Here is a 17556-nt window from a genome sequence, read left to right as displayed (position 1 = left end):
TAGGATTTGAACTTAAGGTATGCTTAACAAAAACATCTCGCAATCAATATGATATAATCCAAGACATAATATAGACCTAGTAAAAACCATGCACGTGCAAGCGAGCACCAGCCAAGCGAAGGATGTCGGGCAATTTCTAAGTTGAATCTAGGGGAAGCTCTGACAAATTTGTCAGAGAAGTGATTCTATGCTGATTGTATAAAGTGATTCTATGGAATGACTAGGACTAGGAGGTTAGGAGTAAAAAAATTATTTCTTCTAATTCACTCCACACACAGATAATCACTTTCTATGTTTGAGTTTAGTCTAAAAACTAATAAGAATATTTTTAGTCATAAATTACTTATCTCAAAGAATTGCTATTAGCCCTAGAAAATAAGAGGAAGTTTGTCGGGTTCATAAACTCGGGGTCCCTCAGGGACCGGCTTCCATGCCAAGGCTCGACCTGAGAGTCTAAAAACAATAGGGCAAAGGGGCGGTCCAGCAACCGACCGGAAGGCCTGGCCCAAGAAGAGCAACGCCCGCTCGTCAGCTACTTCGACCCACCTATCCGACCGGAGCGCTCGATTCAGGCTCCAGCCACCTCCGGGCGACCTCTTCGATCGAAAGGCCTGCCCCGAGGCCTACTTCCAACTCTAACCCCACGTCTCTCCGACCAGGGTACGTAAGAACCCTGCTCGCCGCTCTTCTCCGACCGGCGCAACCTATGCCGACTAGGGCCATTCGATCAGGAACGCCCGCTCGGAAGGGACCAGGGACGAACTGAGAAAGCAGCACGCAAGTCAAACCACGGTACAGGGACCATACCCTGTACACCTACGGGAACAGTGTTCCATAATCACCCTGACACAAATAGTATTGTAGGCACCGACATTTATCCCTACAGTATTGTAGGCGCCGCTGGACTCCCGTACGGCAAAAAGCCCCTCACATGCCTCTGGGCATCAATAGTGTTGTAGGCGCCGGGATTCACCATACCTGATAAACGTGGTGAGACTCCTCACATGTCTCTAGGCATCCAGCAGTATTTTGCAGGTACCGACGTCAACCCTTCCTGAAGAAGACAACACAATCTTCCACGTGCACCTGACATTCTACAGTGACATCAACAGTGTTGTGGGCGCCTACCATTATCCAATCCTCATCGGCGTGGGCAACAAGGCTTAAAAACATCCGTACCCACTCCCTCTCACCTGTAAAGTCATCCCCTTCATCTATAAAAGGGGATGCACTCCCTCCAACAGGGAGGACGGATGGATTCAAGCTCGGTTCCTTTAGATTCATTAGTTCAATAGCTCACAACCATAGAATCGCCAGGTTTGGACCTCAAGCACACGCTTGAACACTTAGCTCATAGTGGAGTTTCCGTCACTCTCAGCCCTTCCGACCGGAGCTAACCGGGCCTCTGGTACCCCCATCTTTCTCCTTCTTATTTGTAACCCCACTGTAGACTTCGAGCACCTGGGCTTAGGAATAAAGTCACTGACCGACCCAAACTGAACGTAGGGCACGTTGCCTGAACCAGTATAAATCCTATGTCATTGAGTGCTAGGCCACCTCCGATCACAACGTACAGCAAAACTATAAATATTTACTAGTTGGTCACTTTCTGTACCGACAGTTGGCGCCATTCGTGGGGAAGACGTTGTACGTTCAACACTTTTTTGGTCATCGGATGGCCCATTCTTCCACCACCCCCGCCGTGGCAGGCTCGGGCGATATGATTTGCTTCGGCTCGTTGGAGTTTCCTGCACTCTCGCCTGCTGAGATGCGGGTTCCACCTGTTTTTGAGCCATCCTAGGCCTTCCTCTTTGGAAGCCTGGACTTCGTCGCCGACCGGCTCGGCGTACTCCACCTCCACGAGGAGACTCGCGACCCGACACCCATCGGAGAGATGTCCTCCATCGACTCTGGGACGCGCGACTTCGACGGCGCGGCATCTACGCTTCATTCTGAGCAAACTCTCTGCTCAAACCCCGCTATGAGTAATATACATGCTGTTATTCACTCACTACGTTCTATCTTCCACCAAATACCCGGAGGGTTGCCATTGTCCTCGTCGCTGCCACCGTACGACCAGTTCCCCTATGGCCTCGTGTCTCCTATGGACGCGTGCACCCAGAGGCTCTAAAAGATTATGGCGCCGCTCCCTCTCATGTCTAAATTCGTGGGGATGGTGAGCTATGCTCCCATCTGTTTCCTCGACATCATCGATGATGATGCCGGGAGTGACGGCTCCAGCATCGGCGACATGACACCTAGCCACCGTCCGTCTCGTGAGTGCGCTATGGCGAACGCTCCAGAGTAGCTGCCAGGGGTAACGGAGTCCTCACAGACTCATGCCCCTCCGGGCCCTCATGCGAAGACCCCCAAGCTCACACGTGAGCACGGGGAGGATCTATGACGACAGTGGCCACATCAGCCATCGACTGCACCAGCGCACTCGGCACACCGCACTGCGCCCCGTGCGCATAGATCGACAAACGGTGCCTTGGGGTCATGCCTGTTAGGTCCAACGCAACACCCCAGTTAGGGGGACCGATCCCCCGCAGTTCGCTCAGGCCAGTTAGAACATTGCTGCCACAGCAATGCTCCTGCGCGGCCTGTCCGAGCCGAACGACCCTCATGAACGAGCGATCCACCGAAACCTCTGGGTACTGCTAGAGACCACCGCCGTTCAACAAGCGGAGTGCTCTGTATCACGACGTCGACTCGCAACTTTGCTCCCCGTCCAGGGAACAGGGACGTAGCATATGGGGCACTACACCCTATCACCGCAACAACCATAGAGTGCAGCATAGGAAGCCACAATGGCACCTCACCTCAACTTGACAACTGCTCCATGCCGACCGCCTATCTACGTGCGGCTCGGGCCAAACCGAGACACACGCAACATCGACCGGAGTCCCAGCCCTAATAGCCTGGGACCACGGACCTTTGTCCAACACCTCCAGCAAGCGTTGTTCCCACCGTGCTTCAACGAAGGCCGCGACAAAGGTAAGGCCAAGTACCAGGATCAAGACGAGGGCCCCTCCATGCAGAGGGGAAAAAAGAACAGAAAGGATTATCGCTGACCGACCAACTCTGCGTCGGTCGCCGCGGCCGATCACGCGGGCACGCAACCCCAGCAAGACCCTCCGGGCCACTTTCACGAGCTCATGGAGAGCTCGTGCACCAACCACGACTATCCCATCAAACATCTCTACAAGGACTGCCAGCTCCTCAAGCGCCTGCTGAGGTAGACTAGCATGCCAAGGAAAGAAAAAGGCAAAGAGGCAGCAACCGAAGAAGGGGGTGCAGCGGGCAAGGATCTAGACGACTGAAGGATGAAGTGATCTGACTAGATGCCTACCGACTGAAGGACAACAATGACAATGCTCTCTCTGAGCACCTTGGAATAGCTATGTCATTTTTTCTTCCCCTAAGTTTTAGTCTTACCATTATTTACTTAGCGTACGCTCCTATAAGAACACCTCGACCCGAACACTTTTTGGCTTGGGGCGCTGGGGGCTCCACTAGGGGGCACTACTACATCTCTATTTTGTTTACTATCGTGTGGACAAATTCCTTCCTACCCTAGCAAAGGTGATGAGGACATCGCCACGCTGGACACACCGACGCCATGGTCTTCCCCAAGTTGCAATTCGTTTCCAACTCAGCTGCCACGTCGTCCTCGGATTCAGCAGACACGTCGTCACTGTTTTGGTCATAACTTCCTCATACGACATCGAAATGGGCCATTCTTGGATGCGTTGGAAAGGGGACGACGATGCCGTCGTTTTGGATCTGGTCCCAGCTCCAGAAGGTCCGTGGATCATTCTGTGTGACCACAGCAAGGTGCTGCGTCACCTATTTGGGCCAACTTGGCCATGTATCGTGTCGGGCCTTAAGCCCAAGTTGTGGGCGCCCAACCCCTGGCCGTCCCCAACCCTAGGTCGAGTCTTAGACTATAAACACAGCCGCCGCTGCTGCTACACAATTGAGTTTTGTTTAGAGTTTAGTTTTCCCTCGAGAAACTGAATCGTTCATTGTAACTGTGGTGACAAATCCTTTTACAGTGATCCAGGGCCCCCGTTCTTGATCTCCTCTACTGTGTCGATTAGTCCTTTGGAACCGAGTTCTTGAACCCTCTATTGATTTTCGCGTCATTCATATTTGCAATTTCAGATTGCGTGTTTTACCTTCTTGCTTGTGCTCTTCGATTCGCTTGCAGGAAAAGCCTTCTTAGCGAGGTCAATCAAGTTGTGCTTGGTTGATAACCAACGGAGCGGTGGTGTAACAGTTGCAGGGTTCAAATCGTGTCTGATTTGAAGCCGGATCACCAACATCGAGATCTCCACAAATCAAACTTACCAGCTACCTCTCGGAAGATCGGGCCTGTACCCATCAAAAGGGGTGGTTCATTTCTTTAATTTACCTTACGTAGCTTTACTTTAAAAATTCCGACCGATCGTACCCCGCCTTTTCCTACGGTTATAGGTAGCTGAGCCTCACGGGCCATGCCTCGTGCTCCCAAGGTTACAGCCTACGGGACAAATGGGCAGGTATGAGAAAGAAAGAAATAAAAAACAAAGTTATGCTAAGGGAAAGCTAAGGAACGAAAGGGAACAAGCTTCCCTGAACGGAGTGACTCCATCATAGAAAACAAAATACCATTATAACCGTTAAGCACACAGAAACATTTACACGGGGGCTCCCCCACAAACTTAAACTTTTTTACATCCACTAAACTACTTATATCCTACAAGCTATTGAACCAGCCTAGCCGCATCTACTGGCGGCACGACCGACGAAGATGCAGGCTACTCACTCCCCGGCGGCACGACATTCAGCTTGATCGGAGCCAAGGCAACATTCCCCCCCTAAACTAGGCTCCGTCCTATCCACAGGCTCAGAAGCATCCTCCCCATGCATGCTTCAGACCATGTCTTCATGGCGAACATCCATCACCCACTCGGCAGAGACTTGCTCTAACACCGACCGCGCGTGCGGCAGCAAGCTCTCTCTGATCGATTGGATGTCCCCCATGCTTAGGCCTTCAGCATACCCACTGCAGATAGTGGCGAAGTCCAGATTCGGGTGGTGCATCGCCACCAAGGTCAGCACTCTCGACGCTCCATAAAACAGCTCGCTCCTGACAAGGTCCTTGACCGTGTTTGGGACCTCCACTAGCTGGACAGCACGCGCGCTAGTGCTTAGCATTGACCCAAAGACTTCTGAGATGACGAGCTAGGCAACCTTGTGGATCTGGTTAAGGTCCCCCTTAAGAGCACGTCGCTCTTCATGGGACTTGGCCAGCTCCTCTGCATTCTGGCTGAGGGTCGCCTTGGTCGTCTCCAGGTCCTGCTCCAGCATTTTCACCATTCCATCTAGCTCTGAAGGAGGGGCGACAAGCTCAGGAACAGGCTGAAGAAAGAAACCAACGCAACAAAAAATAAGAAAGGGTACATACTAGCATGAGAGTTCTCAAGGGTGGAGAATTTCTTCGCCTGTCGAGTCGCCTGCGCGCACAGCCGGGTGTTCGCCTCCTCCGTCCCCATCACCCGACCTCGGAGCACGAGCACCACCTAGTCCGCCTCCGACCAGGCCCTCTGCTCCGCCTCTAGGGCCATCCACGCCGACTCTAGGGCAGCCTGCTCCGACGTCAAAGCACTCCGCTCCGGCTCAAGAGCCGCCAAGGCCTCTTGAAGCACCACCTCGGTGCTCACTAGGGATGCCCGTAACCTTGCCTTAGTCTCCGCCTAGCAGACTTTCATCGCCTCAAGCCCTTGCTCCGCGACAGTCGCCTGCTCCGCTGCACGCTGCCCCTCTACACGCGCTGCGGCAAGCTCGGCCGCCCAGTCCTGGGACTCACGGCAAGCGGACCCTACCCGATGCTCGAGCTCGGCCATCCGGGGGTGTTCCGTCCGGAGGAAGTAAGACTGGCGGGACGACATCTTCCTCAAATTCTATGAAAACAAGCATGCTAAAGACAATCGACACAAGATTCAAAGGGCAAGGACAAGTACCAGAAACTCACCTCCATGGTGAGCTGTAGGTCGACCTCAACCAACTGCCGAGCGAATTGAGCCTGCTTCTGGGCGCTTTCAAGCTTCGCGGATAGCTTGGTGAGTTCGGACACCGCAGCATGCCCTTGCCCCCCAAAAATGTCCTAGAGCTGATGCTCCCGGGAATCCCGGAGGATGAACCATGCCTTTGATGGGTCCTCAAGGCAGGGCCACTCTAGGTCACCCTTCGACAAACCGCCGGAGGGCCCAGCCTCCAACTGGACCACCGCCAGCTCCTGCGGCGACATCGGTGGCTCCGACGCGATATCCGCCTCATCATCAGATGGAATGTTCACCACCTCATTTGCGTGGAACACTGCCAGCCCTCCCAACTTTGTCCCAGCCACACTTCCCTCCTGTGCCTTCGGCTCCGATGGCAAGGATAAGCCGTGCGACTCTCCACCCGACAAGATAGGGAGCTCGCCCTCCCTTGTCCCTTCCACCACCACCGGTGGAGGAGGGGCCACAAGAGTTACCTCCGACACAACCCCTGCCATTGGCACCAAGATCGCTGCCAACACCGACACCGCCGCTGTCGCCTTATCAGTAGCCGCCCCGGGGGGCACCACCCCCGGGAGGGAAGGCTTTGCCACCGCCACCCTGCTGCCCCCTTCACTCACCGCAACATGCTGCAGGGTAGGCCTCCAAGTCTCTTGCATGGGGGTCATGGCGATGCTCAACCCCGGCATCCCTCGACCACTGATGGAAATTATAGGTGAGTCACACTCCAAAAAGACTCGACTAGCAAAAGATCAAAGAGCAACAAAGGAAAACATACCGGGAGGTGAGCGGCATGACCCTGAAGGCAGGCTCCGACGACAATGGACCTACGGGATGAGGGCCGCTCCCAGGCTGCGACCCGTGCCCCCTCACTTCAGACAGGGGTGGAGTTGTCCCGACCGGCTCCTGCCTGGCCTGTGGGCCACTACGACCTTTGGCTCGGGACTCCTAGACCGAAGCAGTAGGCAGAGCGTCCTCCGACTTCAAGTCACGCGTTGCCCAAGCGCCAGTCTGCCCCTCAGACCACCTGGACTGCTCGACCACACCCACGGCAGGTAGGGCCTCCTCCGACTGCGAGTTAGGCGTTGGCACCAGTCCCGTCGCCACACAAGTGCCTGTCCACTCCTTGGGCCGCCTGGCTTGCTCAACCGCGGGCTGCCATGGGCAATGATGGGACCAGCGACACCACCGAGAGGCGCGGTGACTGTGTCCGCTTTGCTGCCCATCCACCGATGGTGTCCATGCTCACCGCACGCTTCCTTGACGCAGGAACCTCCGCATGTCACACGGCCTCCTGGTCCTCACTAGTGAACGTCGCCGTAGGGTCGCGATGCTCCGCCAAGGTCACAATGACCTCCTGACTCTCCTCCTCGTTGAAGAAGACCATATCATCCAAATCCGTAGGATCATTCGACGCGAGTTTCGACTCGACATCACTCCTACATTCCTCGGCCCTCACGCGCCGGGCGACCTCCTTCTCCTTCTCCTGCTTCCACTGAACCTCCCTAGTTCTCTTCTTCTTCCGGGCGTCTACTGCCTCCTTCTAGGTGGCCTGCCAGGCCTTGCCCTCTAGTCCCTTAGGAAGGTGCGGCTAGGACTTGTACCTTTCAAGCCCCTACGGATCGGATGGCCCAGGATCAAGAAACAAGAAAAGTAGAGGAAGAAACACGAACAAAATAAGGGATCATACGAGGTTAGACACGACCGAGGCATTAAACGGTATGGGTTTCCCCACAACCGTATCCTTGGGCCTCAGCTACAGCACCTGGCCAAGGTGACTCCAGACCTCATCGTCTGGCAGGTCCTCCAGTGACACACGGTCTAGGTCCAACCGACCACCGTACATCCACATCGGCTGCGTCCTCTCCGCCAATGGTGCAACCCGATGGTGGAAGAGGGTGTGGAACACCCGTACCTCGTCAAGGCCGCACCTTACGAGCTTCCGTAGCTCCCCCTCAATGACCTCCACCTTGTGCCTCTCCATGCGGGTGCAACCCCACGACCAACTTTTCTGCTTCTCCAGCCTCCCATTGGTGAACGGCGGAAATGGCGCCTCCACCGGATTCCTAATGTAAAACCACTCCCTGTGCCACCCTCGGTTGGAGTCATAGGGAGAGTACGCGGGGTATGAATCTCCCATGCTCGGCTTCCTCTGCAAGGCAAAACCTCCCACCAGTGCGGTCTCGGCCAAACTCCCCATCATCAGGGTCCTCCTAGAGAACAACCGCCGAAAGAAATCCACGTGTGGCTCCATCCCGAGGAAAGCCTCGCAGACGGTGATAAAGCCAGCAATGTGCAGCACCCCTATCGGATTAAGGTGTTGTAGCTCTAGACCCCACTCGTTAAGAAGCCTACGCAGGAACCAGTGCGTAGGGTATCCTAATCTGCGCTAATGGAAGGTGAGGAAAGAAACCACCTCATCGGGACAAGGTTGCAGGAACTCCTCCCCCTAGGGACCCTCCAGTGTGCCACCTCCTATGGTGGCAAAAACCCCTTCTTGATGAAGGCCTCCAGCACTGACTTCCTCACATTGGACGACCTCTAGTCCGACATTTTCACTCTGGATCACAAAAGGATCGGTGAGTTTCTTCTCTCCTCCCTCGCTCTCTCCCCTTTCTTTCCTAGAAACCACCGCGGCTCTCAAGAACGCTCACGGTAAGAAGGAGAAGGGAAGGCAGCGATAGAGGAGGAACATGCAAAAGAACAGGATGAAAACCCTCTCACTTCTCCTACTTAAGGAAAAGGAAACAACAGTTAGGGAAGGACGCACAGATCGAGGAAGGCAGAACAACAGAGCGAGAAAACCTCTCTCTTTTCCATTTAATGCAGATAAGACGTGTCCTGACCGATGAGACATGCTTTGCCCGACGGAATGGCTCTTGATCAGAAGGGACGTGGCCTGGCCATGGCCCACCACTACCACACAATCAACCACTACCACACGATGGGCATAGGAACTGAAGCGCCACCGCACGCGGGTGGCTCCCCACTTCCCCAGGACAGACCTGGGGAGACCAAAAACGAAATCTCCACCGGGAGACCAACCGCCCCCCTGAGTCGATCGAATCACTTAGTATCCACCCTGAGACACAGGTAGGAAGCGAAGGGATGTCCCATGTAGGCCATGCCGACTCCATCACGATCGACGAGCATGAGTCCCGATCGGACATTTTTCGACTGAAAGCTCTCCGAGCCCTATCACTCCAGTCGTTAAGGTAAACACTGTCAAACCCCCTCTATTTTATTAAATCATTTCATACATCCATACGGGCATTCATTCCATACGCCCATGCCTCTCGGACGATTCGGGCCCTGAACCGCCTAGGGGCTCGGGAACTAAGCATCGCACGTGCAGCGAAATGCATCAGAACGTTCCATGTTGCATCACGAAGCGGCGGTTGTCTCATTCGACATGAGCAACCAACAGAGCCAAGGGAGAAAACCACAGATGAGCACCGTGCGGCCCTCGCCCGGTCTAGCAGATCGGGTCATCTCAACCTTCTCATTCGATCCTAAACCTCTCGCCAGGCCCATAGAATCTCCATCAAGGAGAGGCCGTTAGGCCACCAGGGTCGGTCTCCAGAATGACCTAGGCATCTACTGGGTTGTAGGTAAAGGAGTAGTGGAATGTCACAAGAGGGCTATGCCAACCCCGTCATGAACGACAGACCCGGATTCCGCTCGATCACACCCGTTAGCGAACTCATTGAGCTAGTCTTCGAGCCTGAGCGATCAGGGCAAGCGACGAAACTCAGCCCCTCCAGTTTGAGGAACTAAGGATGGGGTAATGCACATGACTCATATCGACTCCCATGAAGGCCCGACAGGGCTCGGGGGCTCAAGACAAATGCCAAGGACAACGACCTAGAACTCGCTAGATCCATGACCCTGACTCACCCGGTCCCGCGGTGCGCACCGACGCCAGGATCCGTGAGCACCACCTTGTTTGATCTTTAACTAAACTAACTACGCTTTGGCTCCATACGGCTTCACTTCCGACCGCGCTCCAAAAATCTAGGGACCGTGACTCTGAACTCGCGTAACGGCTTCACTTCCGACTGCGCTCCAAAAAAATCTAGGGACCGCGACTCCGAACTCGCGTAACGGCTTCACTTTCAACTGCGCTCCAAAAATCCAGGGACCGTGACTCCAAACTCGTGTGAAAACTAACTGAACTAACTACCTCAGCCGCCTAGGCTATGCCGAGGCTGGGATACACAACTTCGACCTACCCGGTCCCATGGCGCGCACCGACGCCAGGACCCACGATCTCGGTCTCGTCCGACCCCTAAACTAACTATTTAGAAACCACAGCACACACTGACCCTAGGGTTTGTCTGAACTAACTCCCTCACCCGATCCCACGGTGCGCATCGACGCTAGGATCAGTGAGCTCTCCCATGCCCGAATTGACTCCCTCACCCGATCCCACGGCGCGCATCGACGCCAGGATCAGTGAGCTCTCTCACATTCAAACTAACTCCTTCACCCAATCCCATGGTGCGCATCGACGCCAGGATCAGTGAGCTCTCTCATGCTCGAACTAACTTCCTCGCTCGATCCATGGCGCGCATCAACACCGGGATCTGTAAGTTCTGTCTCATCTTCGCGCCTAAAAATGCCTCGGCTGTACAATGATGCCTTGGCTGACAAAATTCCATCTCAGACTAAAAACACGCACACACGGCCACTAAAACAACACCCCCAGACGATTCTACCCGAACCGCCAGGGGGCTCAGGGGCTACACCCGCAGCAGCGCTCACCGACAAAATAGAAAACCTCCCTTGATGAGACAAACACCCCCAGACGGTTCTACCCTAACCACCCGGGGGCTCGAGGGCTACACCCGCAGGTGCGCTCGTGCGCACCTGTCGGTAAGACAAAAATCCCTTGGACGATTCTACCCGAATCGCCCAGGGGCTCGGAGGCTCCTATCGGGTTCATAAACCCAGGGTCCCTCAGGGACCGGCTTCCATGCCAAGGCTCCACCCGAGAGTCTAAAAACAACAGGGCAAAGGGGCGGTCCAGCAACCGACCGGAAGGCCTGGCCCAAGAAGAGCAACGCCCGCTCGTCAGCTACTTTAGCCCACCTATCCGACCGGAGCGCTCGATTCAGGCTCCAGCCGCCTCCGGACGGCCTCTCCGATCGGAAGGCCTGCCCCGAGGCCTACTTCTGACTCTGACCCCGCATCTCTCCGACCGGAGTACGTAAGAACCTTGCTCGCCGCTCTTCTCCGACCGACGCAACCTAAGCCGACTGGGGCCATCCGACCAGGGACGCCCACTCGGAAGGGACCAGGGACGAACGGAGAAAGCAGCACGCAAGTCAAACCACGGTACAGGGACCATACCCTGTACACTTGCAGGAACAGTGTTCCACAACCACCCTAACACAAACAATATTGTAGGCTCCGCTGGACTCCCGTACGACAAAAAGCCCCTCACTGCCTCTGGGCATCAATAGTGTTGTAGGCGCCGGGATTCACCATACCCGATAAACGTGGTAAGACTCCTCACATGCCTTTAGGCATCCAATAGTATTTTGCAGGTACTGACGTCAACCCTTCCTGAAGAAGACAACACAACCTCCCACGTGCACCTGGCATTCTACAGTGACATCAACAGTGTTGTGGCCGCCTACCATTATCCAATCCTCATTGGCGTGGGCAACAAGGCTTAAAAACATCCGTACCCTCTCCCTCTCACCTATAAAGCCATCCCCTTCATCTATAAAAGGGAATGCACTCCCTCCAACAGAGAGGACGAATGGATTCAAGCTCAGTTCTTTTAGATTCATTAATCCAATAGCTCACAACCACAGCACCGCCAGGTTCGGACCTCAAGCACACGCTTATACTTAGCTCATAGCGGAGTTCTCGTCGCTCTCGGCCCTTCCGACCGGAGTCGACCGGGCCTCTAGTACCCCCATCTTTCTTCTTCTCGTTTGTAACCCCACTGCAGACTTCGAGCACCTTGGCTCAGGAATAAAGTCACCGGTCGACCCAAACTGGACGTAGGGCACGTTGCCTGAACCAATATAAATCTTGTGTCATTGAGTGCTAGGTCACCTCTGATCACAACGTACAACAAAACTATAGATATTCTCTAGTTGATCACTTTCTATACCGACAAAGTTAGAGGCTGCAAAACATACCCTACATGTGTATATCCTTCATTATGTACATACTACTACTACTCATTGGTATTTTCATACATCTTCATAATGACGTATGCGGGAGGTAAGTATAAAGGTAAGCATGTTTCAGCAATATCTGTACTTCCTCTGTTTCAAATGATAAGATATTTTGACTTTTTAAATATATTTCTTTTATTATGTATCTAGATATGTGTTATATTTAGGTGCATAGTAAAAAACTAAGTATCTATAAAAATCAAAATATCTTATAATATGAAACGAAGATAATAATAATATAATAATTGTGCACGTTTTACAATCATTGTTGGTTAAACTATTCTACTAATTCTGACAAGCGGGTCCCTCGTGCAACGGTCGCATCAACAAAGTCCATCTGTCATGTGTTTGGCACGAAATGACGGAACAACCTGCTGGTAGCTTTGGCTTCATAAACTTCCGGAGACACCAACGACGAGGCGATGTCTAATAATGTCTGGCATGGATAAACTATCGGAGGCAGGGCCCACTGATCGAGCCGTGAGCCGAGCCAATCTGAGCCGCCGCTGGTGCAGGGAGCCAGGGACACTGCGCGTGCACTTGCGACTGAGCTTCGTGTCGACATCTCAAGCCTCTCGGCCCATGAGTAGGCATTTCGGTCATTTGGCCAAGGCCACAGATCCTATAAATGGGGCCCCTTCCTGCTCCCCCGCCGTTGCTGCTGGCTGCGTGGGTCGTGTTTCACGGGCGTAGAGAGAGAAAGCGAAGAGGGCGAGAGAAAGAAGGGGGTCAAGCCCTACGCGTCGTCTCCTGCTGTTTCTTCCCACCCCTTTCCTGCCTCGGCTTCCACCAAACCTTGCTGGTAAGTTCCATCGCTTTTACTCGACAGAGGCTTTTTTGCTCGCGAATATTTTGGGTCCGAGCAACGAAGATGCTCCGTCTTGATTTTGTTTTAGCTGTTGTTAGTATGAATCGTTCGGTCGCGTTTATCCTGGATTTGGACGCCGAGACGCCGCTATATGAGGAATTATTTTGATTTTATTGCGGATGATGGGGGTGGTTGTCGGTTGGCGGGTTTTACCGTTCAGATCTAGTAAAATTGCAGTGGTGGAAGGGAGGGGAGGAGTGGGGCAGTTAGGTTTCTGGGTCCACGTTTGTTTATTTTTGGTGAGGATGGTTTCTGGTTCACCTACACGGTTGAAAGGGATGCGTGCTGACTTGTCAAGGTCCTTTTGTTTTTGTTTGTATCTGCGAGATTCTATCGGGTTTGGTACCATGAACTTTTACAGATTTGGCCAAACTGCATGAAATTCAGTGGATTGTCGTCATATTATAGTGTCAGGCGCCTGTGTGAACTTTTACAGATTTACAGATTTATGACGTGGGCAATTGGGTAAAGTTGGCGCGAAATCATTGTGCTATAGTTTATTTGTAATTATACATGCTTGATTACCGCACTGTTGGTTAATCTGTTCTTATCATAACAATTGCCAATGCACAGTGGTCTACCTTTCTTCCACATATTACTCAGATGAGTTGGCTCAGCAGTAGCATAAAGAAATAGCACATTGCGGTCATTTCAATAGCTCCCAAACAGAACTCTGAAGCAAATTTTTGTTTTGGGTTGCAGAAAGTTCTGACCTCAGAAACTGAAAGGGGCTTGTGAAGAATTTTCTTGCGGCAGTGCAATGGAGGTATTTGGCAAATCTGTGATTGCTGAGCCCAGCAATGTGATTTTCTTGTCCGCGATCCTTAACACAGAAGGGTCAAACCCTAGTCACAAGTGTGACAAGAGGTGCCAGAACGAGCACATTTTTGGGAACATGTACCGTTGCAAACTGACTGGAACCACTCACATCTGCGACAAAAACTGTAACCAGAGGATCCTCTATGACAACCATAATTCGCTCTGCCGAGTGAGTGGGCAGTTTTTTCCGCTCTCTCCACTGGAGCAGCAAGCAGTGAGGGGTATCCGCAGGAAGCATGAAGTGGACAGCAATGAAGGCTGCTCTTTTAAGCGCAGGCGTGGTGCACAGCTGCATCCTTCCCCCTTTGAGAGGTCCTACTCTGCTGTGTCTCCAATCCCAAGCCAGGTTGGAGATGGCATGGACCTGAGCTAGAGCTAATGAGACTAACTTTTCTTCAGCCAGCCACCTAATTCCGTTCTGTCTACCCCTTTTCCCTTCGATTGCAGGATGGAACTATAAGAGTTTCCTTCTTTGTAGACTTATATGAAGGGATATGAGACTCCTTAGATGCACCGAATAAATGTCTATGTAGTATCTATTCTGTTTCATGGGACCTTGTTGTAACTCGTGAACTTTGATTGAGCGCCTATTCTGATTTAGTGGTACTTTCAGACAATCATTCGCATCTTCTCTTTTTTTTCACACTTCCGATTTAGTTATTTTGTGTGTTTTACTTTATGTTCAACTAATTTTCCTTCTAATTTTGATTCTTTGATGCAATTTAATATAATTGAGCGGTGTACATTTGTCCGTCAATGTAAATATGTGAAGGATTCTATGGTCCTGTAATCCATGCACAGGGAACTGACTTGCCTTTGCTGACTGAAGTTTTTGCACAGCTGTTATTAGAGTTTTGCTTGACAAGTTCCTAATCAAGCTTGAATCATTTACGGTTTGTTCTCATATAGCTCAATTCTATCTGTTGCTTAACCCTTTTTTACAGGATATGTTTCTAACGCTTAATGTTTTCCTCATGTTCTTTTTTGTCTTGTTTTTCCCCTTAACATTTGTTGTATGCAGGACCATCCAGGTTCTAATCGTTTTTGGGAAATGTTTTGTTCTTTTTGTATAATTATATTGCTAACTTAATTTCATTTGTTAATTACTTTGCTTTGTTTTGTTTTTGCAGGTGAACATGCTGATTATATTTTCATCGTCGGGTGGCAAGAAACTAATCAAGGAGTCTCTTCTCATTCCTTGCTGTGGAGGACTGTTTAGCTGCAGCTGAGCAGCATGCTTTCCAGGTAACTGATTAGCCATATGTAGCAGTGTCTGAACACGATTACATATTACATCTTTGCACTAGGATCAACTGTTATTGATACATGAACCTCTTCCTCTTGTATGCATTTAATTATGAGCTTGTTGCATATTAAGTGAAAATAAAAGAGCATGTTGCATACTGATGATTACAGGAAAACCTGACAAGTCATCGATGATATTTTCAGGTCCATGTCAGCATGTCGGGAAGTTAGTTTCTTTTGCTGTCATGCCACAACCTCTGTTACTGGAAATAATAAGCCATAAATCAAGGCAGTCTCTTTGCTCATGTAAAATAGATGGATGTTCTTGCTCTATAGGCTGAGTGAGGAGAGGTAGTTCTTCTTTGCTCATTCTGTTCTAGTATGCCGACATAAAGCATTTTTGCACCTTGAGATTTTCCTCAACAGTCTAGTTTAGGGTTGTTACATCCAGGATGATATGTGCATTTCTTTTCCACTTAACTGGTGATGTTCAGGCCCCCTGATTGACAATTATATTTGTTCTGTATGTCGTGCAGAACATAAATTGTTGGAAGAGAAGTTTGATGCTAACACTTTACGAGAAGGACCGAGCCAGAGTACCAGACACAATAACATCAAACTGAGATACTGCAGTTTACCAACTTTTTCGATAGGGCAGATTGAAGAGCAGCAAGATCAGCTTCCATCTGCAGTTTGAAGAAATCTTTTTAAGGTCTCGGACTAAAGGAGAATCCTTCCGGCAATCTTGCCTTCACCCCAAGCATACTGCATACCTTGTAATGATTGTAGTACTTGACAGCTGTTACCAAAGTAGTAGATGCTTTTCTTTCGCATGAAGTTTTGTTGGTACCCACTACCCACCTCGTCTGTCTGTAAGAAAAAATGTTTTTGGTCAATGGAATTGCCATTTTCTGCTATGCATCCTGAGAAAATGGTCTTTACTTCGGTATAAAGGGTTTTCGAAACTCTAGGGCTTTCTTTTGTCATGTTGATTTTTGTAGGTTTTAAGAGCATCTCCATCAGATATCCATTCCAATCTCCTATACTTTAAAAATAGTACTTCAGGAGATGAAAGTGTACAACAAATCTCGTATCTCATCTTCTATACCTATCATTTTCAAGAGATCTCTTAGTCGGAAACATGTTTTAGGTAATCTGCTATAGTGCTTTCTTACATTCTAAATTGATTTTAAGGTATTCTCTTAAAATAATCTATAGGAGATGTAATATGAGAGATCCGGTGAAGATGCAGACGTGTAAGACGAAGGTTGTTCAGAGAAAAGAAGGCTTGGCAAGGGATTTTTAGTGGTGTGGTTGTGGACTCGTGGTGTATCACCTCCAAAAAGCCCAAATTGCCATGGGCTATCGGCCTGGTCCATTTTAGCCGTAGAAGCTGTTCACGATCACTCTGCGGGCTGGTGGCGGCGGTGCCCTGTAGCAGTGCAGCTTTCCGCCCCACCTGCACACTCGCGTCGGTCTCGGCACTCGGCAAGTCGGCAGCACGATCGTGCAGGTCTTTTTTCAAAAATGAATTTAGTAAAATATACCCTCTCCTAAAAAGTAATTTACAATTAAATTTGACTAAATCTATAAAAAATTAAAAATCAATTATCTTCAAATAGATAATTAGGGACAATCGAGGGATATAGCTTTGTTTTTACAAGCACCGATTAGAAGTTATGACTAGATTGAGAGTAGATTTACTGGAGTCTGTTCGGTTGGTATTAAAGTCGACTGATATGTTGGCTGAAGTTGTTTTATTGTGAGAGAAAAAATAATGTATATTCTAGCTGATAAGCCGGCTGGTAAGTTCAAGCGAACAGGCCCATATGAATAGGCAGTCTGTTCGTTTGGCTGTGGCTTGTCGTGACCTTTTATTTCAATCTACTACCTCTGTTTTAAAAAATACAATTATATTTGTATCCTTAATCAATTTATCTAAGTTTAATCAAGTTTACAAAAAGATTATTAATATTTATATGACACTAAATATATATACCATGAAATGTCTCCATAGTCCAAAAACATATTATTCTACTCTCATTAAAAGTTAATTTATTACAAATTTAACTAAGTTTTATAAAAAAATATCAATGTTTGTGACACCAAATTGATATAGTATGAAATTATATTTTATGACAAATTTAATTGTACTAATTGGTATCTAAGTATTAATATATTTTTAAAAATTTAGTCAAGCTTATAACATTTTGACCTAGATAAAACTAGAATAACATTCTTTTCAAAAACAAGGTAGTATATTGCATAACATTTGAACTTAGAATAAAGGTAAAACAACGTTAGTTTAAGTTATTTAGTATCATAAATATTAAATTAAAATAGTATTATCTATTTAAGTTTCATAAAAATTAAAATAATTTGA

General features: G+C 50.0%; 1 long non-coding RNA gene across 2 annotated transcripts; it reads left to right on the top strand.

Moving 5' to 3' along the window:
* The first annotated feature begins 12889 nt into the window (after positions 1 to 12889).
* Positions 12890 to 16090, top strand: LOC136523966 (uncharacterized). Of its 2 annotated transcripts, XR_010776170.1 has the most exons (5): positions 12890 to 13043; positions 13812 to 13875; positions 15059 to 15173; positions 15378 to 15524; positions 15710 to 16090. It is a non-coding gene; the product is annotated as an uncharacterized lncRNA (long non-coding RNA). The 2 variants fall into 2 exon arrangements; XR_010776171.1 differs by lacking the exon at positions 13812 to 13875 and having other exon boundaries at positions 12894 to 13043.
* Positions 16091 to 17556: the final 1466 nt, after the last annotated feature.

Source organism: Miscanthus floridulus, chromosome 2, assembly GCF_019320115.1.
Source record: "Miscanthus floridulus cultivar M001 chromosome 2, ASM1932011v1, whole genome shotgun sequence".
NCBI lineage: Eukaryota > Viridiplantae > Streptophyta > Magnoliopsida > Poales > Poaceae > Miscanthus > Miscanthus floridulus.
Note: the sequence above shows the minus strand (reverse complement) of the source record. Positions and strands in the feature narration are given on the sequence as shown.